The following is a 10,048-nucleotide window of genomic DNA, read 5'->3' on the forward strand; positions in this document are numbered from 1 at the left end:
CCTGAGCTAGCCTCTGTTGCCCATCTTCGTCCGTTTCAGAGGGTGGATTTCTCAGTGTTGCCTTTTCCCCAGCTCCCCACGCCCTTGTGTGTTTCTTTTGCTTAAAGATTGCCACCTGAGCTAGCCTCTGTTGTCCATCTTCGTCGGTTTCAGAGGGTAGATTTCTCACTGTTGCTTTTTTGCCAGGTCTGCACGCACTTGTGTTTTTTTCTGCTTAAAGGTTGCAACCTGAGCTAGCTTCTTTTGCCCATGTCCCTCAGTTTCAGAGGGTGGATTTCTCCGTGTTGCTTTTTCCCCAGGCCTCCACGCCCTTGTGTGTTTCTTTTGCTTAAAGATTGCCACCTGAAGCCAGCCTCTCTTGCCCATCCTCCTCAGTTTCAGAGGGTAGATATTTCAGGGTTGCTTTTTCCCCAGGTCTCCACGCCTTTGTGTTTTGTTTTTGCTTAACGAGTGCCACCTGAGCTAGCCTCTCTTGCCCATGTTCCTCAGTTTCAGAGGGTAGATATTTCAGGGTTGCTTTGTCCCCAGGGCTCCACGCCTTTGTGCTTTGTTTTTGCTTAAGGATTGCCACCTGAGGTAGCCTCTCTTGCCCATCTTCCTCAGTTTCAGAGGGTGGATTTCTCCGTGTTGCTTTTTCCCCAGGTCTCCACGCCCTTGTGTGTTTCTTTTGCTTAAAGATTGCCACCTGAGCTAGCCTCTGTTGCCCATCTTCGTCCGTTTCAGAGGGTGGATTTCTCAGTGTTGCCTTTTCGCCAGCTCCCCACGCCCTTGTGTGTTTCTTTTGCTTAAAGATTGTCACCTGAGCTAGGCACTGTTGCCCTGCTTCCTCAGTTTCAGAGGGTACCTTTTTCAGGGTTGCTTTTTCACCGGGTCTCCTCGCCATTGTATTTTTTTATCTTATTTTTTTTGCTTAAAGATTGCCACCTGAGCTAGCCTCTGTTGCGCTTCTTTCTCAGTTCTAGAGGGTAGATTTCTCCGTGTTGCTTTTTCCCCAGGTCTCCACGCACTTCCTTTTATTTTTCCTTAAAAATTGCCACCTGAGCTAGCCTCTGTTGTCCATCTTCGTCGGTTTCAGAGGGTAGATTTCTCACTGTGGCTTTTTTGCCAGGTCTGCACGCCCTTGTGTTTTTTTTCTGCTTAAAGGTTGCAACCTGAGCTAGCTTCTTTTGCCCATGTCCCTCAGTTTCAGAGGGTGGATTTCTCCGTGTTGCTTTTTCCCCAGGTCTCCACGCCCTTGTGTGTTTCTTTTGCTTAAAGATTGCCACCTGAGCTAGCCTCTGTTGCCCATCTTCGTCCGTTTCAGAGGGTGGATTTCTCAGTGTTGCCTTTTCGCCAGCTCCCCACGCCCTTGTGTGTTTCTTTTGCTTAAAGATTGTCACCTGAGCTAGGCACTGTTGCCCTGCTTCCTCAGTTTCAGAGGGTACCTTTTTCAGGGTTGCTTTTTCACCGGGTCTCCTCGCCATTGTATTTTTTTATCTTATTTTTTTTGCTTAAAGATTGCCACCTGAGCTACCCTCTGTTGCGCTTCTTGCTCAGTTCTAGAGGGTAGATTTCTCCGTGTTGCTTTTTCCCCAGGTCTCCACGCACTTCCTTTTATTTTTCCTTAAAAATTGCCACCTGAGCTAGCCTCTGTTGTCCATCTTCGTCGGTTTCAGAGGGTAGATTTCTCACTGTTGCTTTTTTGCCAGGTCTGCACGCCCTTGTGTTTTTTTTCTGCTTAAAGGTTGCAACCTGAGCTAGCTTCTTTTGCCCATGTCCCTCAGTTTCAGAGGGTGGATTTCTCCGTGTTGCTTTTTCCCCAGGCCTCCACGCCCTTGTGTGTTTCTTTTGCTTAACGATTGCCACCTGAGCTAGCCTCTGTTGCCCATCTTCGTCCGTTTCAGAGGGTGGATTTCTCAGTGTTGCCTTTTCCCCAGCTCCCCACGCCCTTGTGTGTTTCTTTTGCTTAAAGATTGCCACCTGAGCTAGCCTCTGTTGTCCATCTTCGTCGGTTTCAGAGGGTAGATTTCTCACTGTTGCTTTTTTGCCAGGTCTGCACGCCCTTGTGTTTTTTTCTGCTTAAAGGTTGCAACCTGAGCTAGCTTCTTTTGCCCATGTCCCTCAGTTTCAGAGGGTGGATTTCTCCGTGTTGCTTTTTCCCCAGGCCTCCACGCCCTTGTGTGTTTCTTTTGCTTAAAGATTGCCACCTGAAGCCAGCCTCTCTTGCCCATCTTCCTCAGTTTCAGAGGGTAGATATTTCAGGGTTGCTTTTTCCCCAGGTCTCCACGCCTTTGTGTTTTGTTTTTGCTTAACGAGTGCCACCTGAGCTAGCCTCTCTTGCCCATGTTCCTCAGTTTCAGAGGGTAGATATTTCAGGGTTGCTTTGTCCCCAGGGCTCCACGCCTTTGTGCTTTGTTTTTGCTTAAGGATTGCCACCTGAGGTAGCCTCTCTTGCCCATCTTCCTCAGTTTCAGAGGGTGGATTTCTCCGTGTTGCTTTTTCCCCAGGTCTCCACGCCCTTGTGTGTTTCTTTTGCTTAAAGATTGCCACCTGAGCTAGCCTCTGTTGCCCATCTTCGTCCGTTTCAGAGGGTGGATTTCTCAGTGTTGCCTTTTCGCCAGCTCCCCACGCCCTTGTGTGTTTCTTTTGCTTAAAGATTGTCACCTGAGCTAGGCACTGTTGCCCTGCTTCCTCAGTTTCAGAGGGTACCTTTTTCAGGGTTGCTTTTTCACCGGGTCTCCTCGCCATTGTATTTTTTTATCTTATTTTTTTTGCTTAAAGATTGCCACCTGAGCTAGCCTCTGTTGCGCTTCTTGCTCAGTTCTAGAGGGTAGATTTCTCCGTGTTGCTTTTTCCCCAGGTCTCCACGCACTTCCTTTTATTTTTCCTTAAAAATTGCCACCTGAGCTAGCCTCTGTTGTCCATCTTCGTCGGTTTCAGAGGGTAGATTTCTCACTGTGGCTTTTTTGCCAGGTCTGCACGCCCTTGTGTTTTTTTTCTGCTTAAAGGTTGCAACCTGAGCTAGCTTCTTTTGCCCATGTCCCTCAGTTTCAGAGGGTGGATTTCTCCGTGTTGCTTTTTCCCCAGGCCTCCACGCCCTTGTGTGTTTCTTTTGCTTAACGATTGCCACCTGAGCTAGCCTCTGTTGCCCATCTTCGTCCGTTTCAGAGGGTGGATTTCTCAGTGTTGCCTTTTCCCCAGCTCCCCACGCCCTTGTGTGTTTCTTTTGCTTAAAGATTGCCACCTGAAGCCAGCCTCTCTTGCCCATCTTCCTCAGTTTCAGAGGGTAGATATTTCAGGGTTGCTTTTTCCCCAGGTCTCCATGCCTTTGGGTTTTGTTTTTGCTTAACGATTGCCACCTGAGCTAGCCTCTCTTGCCCATCTTCCTGAGTTTCAGAGGGTCGATATCTCCGTGTTGCTGCTTCCCCAGGTCTCCACGCCCTTGTGTGTTTCTTTTGCTTAACGTTTGCCACCTGAAGCCAGCCTCTCTTGCCCATCTTCCTCAGTTTCAGAGGGTAGATATTTCAGGGTTGCTTTTTCCCCAGGTCTCCACGCCTTTGTGTTTTGTTTTTGCTTAACGAGTGCCACCTGAGCTAGCCTCTCTTGCCCATGTTCCTCAGTTTCAGAGGGTAGATATTTCAGGGTTGCTTTGTCCCCAGGGCTCCACGCCTTTGTGCTTTGTTTTTGCTTAAGGATTGCCACCTGAGGTAGCCTCTCTTGCCCATCTTCCTCAGTTTCAGAGGGTGGATTTCTCCGTGTTGCTTTTTCCCCAGGTCTCCACGCCCTTGTGTGTTTCTTTTGCTTAAAGATTGCCACCTGAGCTAGCCTCTGTTGCCCATCTTCGTCCGTTTCAGAGGGTGGATTTCTCAGTGTTGCCTTTTCGCCAGCTCCCCACGCCCTTGTGTGTTTCTTTTGCTTAAAGATTGTCACCTGAGCTAGGCACTGTTGCCCTGCTTCCTCAGTTTCAGAGGGTACCTTTTTCAGGGTTGCTTTTTGACCGGGTCTCCTCGCCATTGTATTTTTTTATCTTATTTTTTTTGCTTAAAGATTGCCACCTGAGCTAGCCTCTGTTGCGCTTCTTGCTCAGTTCTAGAGGGTAGATTTCTCCGTGTTGCTTTTTCCCCAGGTCTCCACGCACTTCCTTTTATTTTTCCTTAAAAATTGCCACCTGAGCTAGCCTCTGTTGTCCATCTTCGTCGGTTTCAGAGGGTAGATTTCTCACTGTGGCTTTTTTGCCAGGTCTGCACGCCCTTGTGTTTTTTTTCTGCTTAAAGGTTGCAACCTGAGCTAGCTTCTTTTGCCCATGTCCCTCAGTTTCAGAGGGTGGATTTCTCCGTGTTGCTTTTTCCCCAGGCCTCCACGCCCTTGTGTGTTTCTTTTGCTTAACGATTGCCACCTGAGCTAGCCTCTGTTGCCCATCTTCGTCCGTTTCAGAGGGTGGATTTCTCAGTGTTGCCTTTTCCCCAGCTCCCCACGCCCTTGTGTGTTTCTTTTGCTTAAAGATTGCCACCTGAGCTAGCCTCTGTTGTCCATCTTCGTCGGTTTCAGAGGGTAGATTTCTCACTGTTGCTTTTTTGCCAGGTCTGCACGCCCTTGTGTTTTTTTCTGCTTAAAGGTTGCAACCTGAGCTAGCTTCTTTTGCCCATGTCCCTCAGTTTCAGAGGGTGGATTTCTCCGTGTTGCTTTTTCCCCAGGCCTCCACGCCCTTGTGTGTTTCTTTTGCTTAAAGATTGCCACCTGAAGCCAGCCTCTCTTGCCCATCTTCCTCAGTTTCAGAGGGTAGATATTTCAGGGTTGCTTTTTCCCCAGGTCTCCACGCCTTTGTGTTTTGTTTTTGCTTAACGAGTGCCACCTGAGCTAGCCTCTCTTGCCCATGTTCCTCAGTTTCAGAGGGTAGATATTTCAGGGTTGCTTTGTCCCCAGGGCTCCACGCCTTTGTGCTTTGTTTTTGCTTAAGGATTGCCACCTGAGGTAGCCTCTCTTGCCCATCTTCCTCAGTTTCAGAGGGTGGATTTCTCCGTGTTGCTTTTTCCCCAGGCCTCCACGCCCTTGTGTGTTTCTTTTGCTTAAAGATTGCCACCTGAAGCCAGCCTCTCTTGCCCATCTTCCTCAGTTTCAGAGGGTAGATATTTCAGGGTTGCTTTTTCCCCAGGTCTCCACGCCTTTGTGTTTTGTTTTTGCTTAACGAGTGCCACCTGAGCTAGCCTCTCTTGCCCATGTTCCTCAGTTTCAGAGGGTAGATATTTCAGGGTTGCTTTGTCCCCAGGGCTCCACGCCTTTGTGCTTTGTTTTTGCTTAAGGATTGCCACCTGAGGTAGCCTCTCTTGCCCATCTTCCTCAGTTTCAGAGGGTGGATTTCTCCGTGTTGCTTTTTCCCCAGGTCTCCACGCCCTTGTGTGTTTCTTTTGCTTAAAGATTGCCACCTGAGCTAGCCTCTGTTGCCCATCTTCGTCCGTTTCAGAGGGTGGATTTCTCAGTGTTGCCTTTTCGCCAGCTCCCCACGCCCTTGTGTGTTTCTTTTGCTTAAAGATTGTCACCTGAGCTAGGCACTGTTGCCCTGCTTCCTCAGTTTCAGAGGGTACCTTTTTCAGGGTTGCTTTTTGACCGGGTCTCCTCGCCATTGTATTTTTTTATCTTATTTTTTTTGCTTAAAGATTGCCACCTGAGCTAGCCTCTGTTGCGCTTCTTTCTCAGTTCTAGAGGGTAGATTTCTCCGTGTTGCTTTTTCCCCAGGTCTCCACGCACTTCCTTTCATTTTTCCTTAAAAATTGCCACCTGAGCTAGCCCCTGTTGCCCATCTTCGTCGGTTTCAGAGGGTAGATTTCTCAGTGTTGATTTTTCCCCATTTCTCCACGCCCTCGTGCTTTTTTTTTTTTATTTCCTTAAATGTCGGCGCCTGAGCTAGCTTCTTTTGCCCATCTTCGTCAGTTTCAGCGGGTAGACTCTCCGCCTGCCTTCGACAGGCCCTCTGGACTGGAAAGCTTTCCTCCTCCCGTCATCACGGTCCTTCTCGGATGACGTGCCTGGTTTCGGTTTGACCGTCCCCGCCCGCCCTGATTTTCTAAGTCCTCCCGGGAACCCCGGGGGCGCTCCAGCCGCTCCGGGAAGCGGCGGCCTCCCGGCCGCACCGGCCCAGCCCGGCCCGGGCCGCCCCCTGGCCTCTCTGGGGGGAACTCTCCCCTTCCCCTTCCCGGTGATCGCCCGAGAAACCTTTCCCGAGTCCCCCTCCTGCGGCTGGGGCTGCGCCTTGGCGGCCGGGAGCCCGCGGGCGGACGCCCCGGGGCCGCACTGGGCCGGGAGGCTGGGTCCGAGGGGGCTCCGGGACGGGATCGGGCGGCCCGGCGGCCCGGCTGTGCTCCCCGGCGGGCCCGCGCTCCGGCTCCGTCCCGCTGAGGCGGTCGTCGGTCGCCGGGTGCCACCTGGCGGCCGCTTTTATATCGTCTCTTTCCTCCGGAGCTCCGGCGACGCGGGCCAAGGGACGGGACTCGGCCGCGGTGACCGAGGCAGAGTCCCGGGAGGCCGGCGTCGCTGGCGGGATCTGGCCCGGTGGCGCCGGGGCGTGAGCGCGACGCCCGCTCGCCGGAGATTGGAGGTGCAGGCTACTGAGGGAGGTGGCTGTCGCCGCGCCGCCCGGTGCCGGCCGGGGTGTGGGGCCTCCCGGACGGGTCGACCAGCAGCCGCCGGTGCCCCTCCGTCCCCGGGAGGGGGTGGGGGGCCGCCGCGGGGGAACGGGCGAGGGAGCTCGTCCCGTGCCCGGCCGTCGTCCCGAGGGCGGCCCGGTGGTCGGGCCTTCCGCGTCGCCGATCCCCTTTCCGCGCCCCGCTCCGGAGGTGGGCGACCGGCCGGGGCCTTGCGGGGGAGGCCCGTGGAGGGCGCGACGGGCTCGGCCGCCGGGCTGGCCTTTTCCCCACTGGTCTTCCGAGTCGACCGGCTCTGGCGGTGGGGACCGGGCCCGGTCCTCGGATGCCTCCTCCTCCGTGGCAGTTTTTTTTTCCAAGTCCCGCCCTGGAGAAGAGCGTGGACCGGCCCCGGGAGCCCTCGAGGGCGGGCCGGGGAGGGCGTCCCCGGCCCGGACGCGTGCCCGGGGTGGGTCCGGGCCGTCGGACCGGACTTCTCTCTCCGAGTTTCGCGGGTCGCGTCTTTGTCCGGAGGCGGGAGGGGGCCGGCTCGAGGCGTAGGTGGAGCCCCGGCTGAGGGACGGGAGCCACGGTCCCGCCCCGGGCCCGGTCGCCGGAGGCGCCTCCGCGGAATTCTTTTCTAAGTCCTGACCCGGCGACTCAGAGGGAGGGACCGACCGGTCCCGGCCCGCGCGGGCGGCCCGGGGAGGCTGTCCCCGGCTCCCCCTGCCGCCACGCTTCTGGGGTCGACCAGATGGCCCCGGGTGCTCCGGGCCTGGTGGCGATGGGGTCGTGCTTGGGGTCTGGTGGCCGTGGCCGTGATCCAGGGGTTCCCCTGGTGATCCGTGGGTGGGCCCCGTCTCCGGGCGCGGCGATTCTTGCCCCCGAATGGGTGGTTTTGTGCCGCCAGATAAGTGCTGACACGCTCTGCTCGGGTGACAGTCGCCCGAGAGCTTCCGGGTGCCTGGATGCGTGTGCGGGGAGGGCTCCGGGCTCTGGCCGAGAACCGGACGCCCGTTTCCACCCCCGCCGCTTGAGCCGCCCGCTGGGGCCTGCGCGCCGGCTCTTGTGCGTTCCAGGCGCCCCCACGACCGTGGTGCCACCTCCGGTCTCTGGTACCCGAGGGCGGCGGGGTTAGGGGCGCGGGGTCCTCTACCACGTGCACTCCCTGCCGCCGGCACCCGGGTGCGGTCGCGACTTACCCCATCCCACCGGCTCCGTGCCAGTGCGTGTCAGGCGTTCTCGTCCTGGGGTCGTCGCCCGCGCTTGCTGGAGGAGGAGAGGGGTCGGTGAGGCTGAAGCAGGCTCCTCCGCTCGCTGTCCTCGCCGGCCTTCCCTTGCTCGGGGGTCCCTCGCGTTATGCTGCCGACCGATGTGGTGATGCTGTGCTCTCCCGGGCCGGGCCTAAGCCGTGCCAGACGAGGGACGGACGTTCATGGCGAACGGGACCGCTCTTCTCGCTCTGCCCGCGGGTCCCCTCGCCCGTTCTCCCCCGCTGCGAGTGGCGTGTGGGAGGCGGCAGGGGTGCGGAATCCGGCCCGACCTCGCTCCCCCGCCCCGTGCCTCGTGGCGTGGGCGGTGTCGGGGTCTCCGTGACGCGGCGGATGCTCTGCCTGTGCCTCTTGGCTGTGTCTCGCGGGCGGCCCTCCCCGCGGTGGGGCGGGCCGTGTTGCCGCCGCGCCGCGCGCCTTCCCGGGCGCGTGAGCGCGTTCCCCAGGCCGTTGGCGGTGCCCCTGGAGCGTTCCAGGTTGTCCCTCAGGCGCCCGAGGCCGAGTGGCGGTGTCGTTCCCTGTTCCCGTCGGCCTCCTCAGGTAACCACTGCGCTGGTGTGTCTGAGGAGCGGGGGGGTCGAGTCGGTAAGGGAGGCGTGCCCCTCGTCCCCCTCGGGGGGGACGGGTGCCTCGTCGCCCCCCACGGCGTGCCGTGTGGGGGCGGGCAGGCTCGGGCGCGTGCCCGCGCGTTCCCCTTGCTGGGGTTTCCCCGCGGGTGTGGGAGTGACCGTGGCGGGCCGAGCCAGCGGCGTGGCGCTGGCTCTTTGGTTGGGAGGTGCTGTTTGATCGGCACCTCCGTCCCAGTCTCTGCCTCCCTTGGTCTCTCGGCCTGAGGGGAGGCACTGACTTGGGAGCCGCACAGGGGCCTTGTAGATCCCTAGCTAAGCCCAGTGTGGCCAGAGATGGCGAGCCCGGGGCAGCGCGGGCTCGCGGCCCTGACCACGGACGCTCCGACTTGCTCTAGGCCTTACCTCTACCGCAGACCCCTCCTGCGTTGCGTGGCCATGGTGTCTGTAAGCGCCTTGGTGGGCCCGATGGCGGACGATGGGCGGGGGCGACACGCCCTCGGCGAGAAAGCCTTCTCTAGCGATCCGAGAGGGTGCCTTGGGGTACCGGACCCCCCAGCCGCCGCCCCTCCTTTGCGCGTAGTAGCCACGGATGCCACCACCGTGGCGCGTGGGCAGAGCTGCTCTTTGCCTACCGCGGCCGGCGCCTCCCCCCTCCGAGTCGGGGGAGGGTCACGCCCGGCCGGGCCGTCGTCGGGCGCGGGGCCGCGCGTGTGCGCGAGCGTGCGCGTGGTTCTCCCGTCGCGCGCTGGGGCGGGGAGAGGGCCCGGCCCCGTCCGGGCTCCGCCCCGCCGCGAGCGGCTGGCTCTCCGCTCGCTCCCGTCCCGAGCCGCAGCCGGTGGTGGCGTGCGGGCATGGGTGGGGGCCGCCGCCGCTCTCGGGCGCGTTCCCTCGGGACGTGGGCCCCGGAGCAGACCAGACAGGCAGACGGGTGGCTGGGTGGACGGGGCGGCCCCCGGCGGCGGGGGCGCCTCACGTAGGCCCCGGCGGTGGGGCCGGGCCCGCGGGAGGCCGAGGGGTGGCTGAGGCCGGCCGGCGTCCCAGGCGTCGTGGGACCGCCCTCGCGTGTCGTTGGCGGTGGGATCCCGCGTGTGTTTTCCTGGTGGCCCGTCCGCGCCCGAGGCCGTCCCCGGGAGCCTTCCCGCGAGCCCGTGCTCCCTCCGTCGAGGCGCGCGCCGCGCTCCCCGCTGCCCCCGGTGCTCCCCCGCCCGGGCAGACGCCTGGCCGCGCCGCCCACCGGCCGGGACCGAAGTGGGCCTCGCCGTGCGGGTGTCGCCTCCGGCCACCGAGGCCGGTGGTGGCCCCGGGCGAAGTGCTCTCGGCTCCGGTCGGGTGGGGCCCGCGCGCCAGGCGCCCGGCGCGGGACGCTGGCGCCGTGTGCGGGAGAGCCCTGGCCGTGGCGGGGCCGAGCCCCCGTGAGCTGCGCGCGGGGCGACGGGGCCAGTCGCCGTTCTGGGCGCCGCGGGACCGCCCCTGGTGCTGGAGGCCCCTGGCGGTGAGACCCCGTGTGTGCTCCGGCGGCCGACTTGCCTCGGGAGGTTCTGTCTTCCCTCCTTCGCCCCGAGCGCGTCTCTCGGCGGGCCGCGGCCCTTCCGCCGCCGCCTCTCCGGCGCCT

This window comes from Equus asinus, unplaced genomic scaffold, assembly GCF_041296235.1.
Source record: "Equus asinus isolate D_3611 breed Donkey unplaced genomic scaffold, EquAss-T2T_v2 contig_314, whole genome shotgun sequence".
Classification (NCBI taxonomy): Eukaryota; Metazoa; Chordata; class Mammalia; order Perissodactyla; family Equidae; genus Equus; species Equus asinus.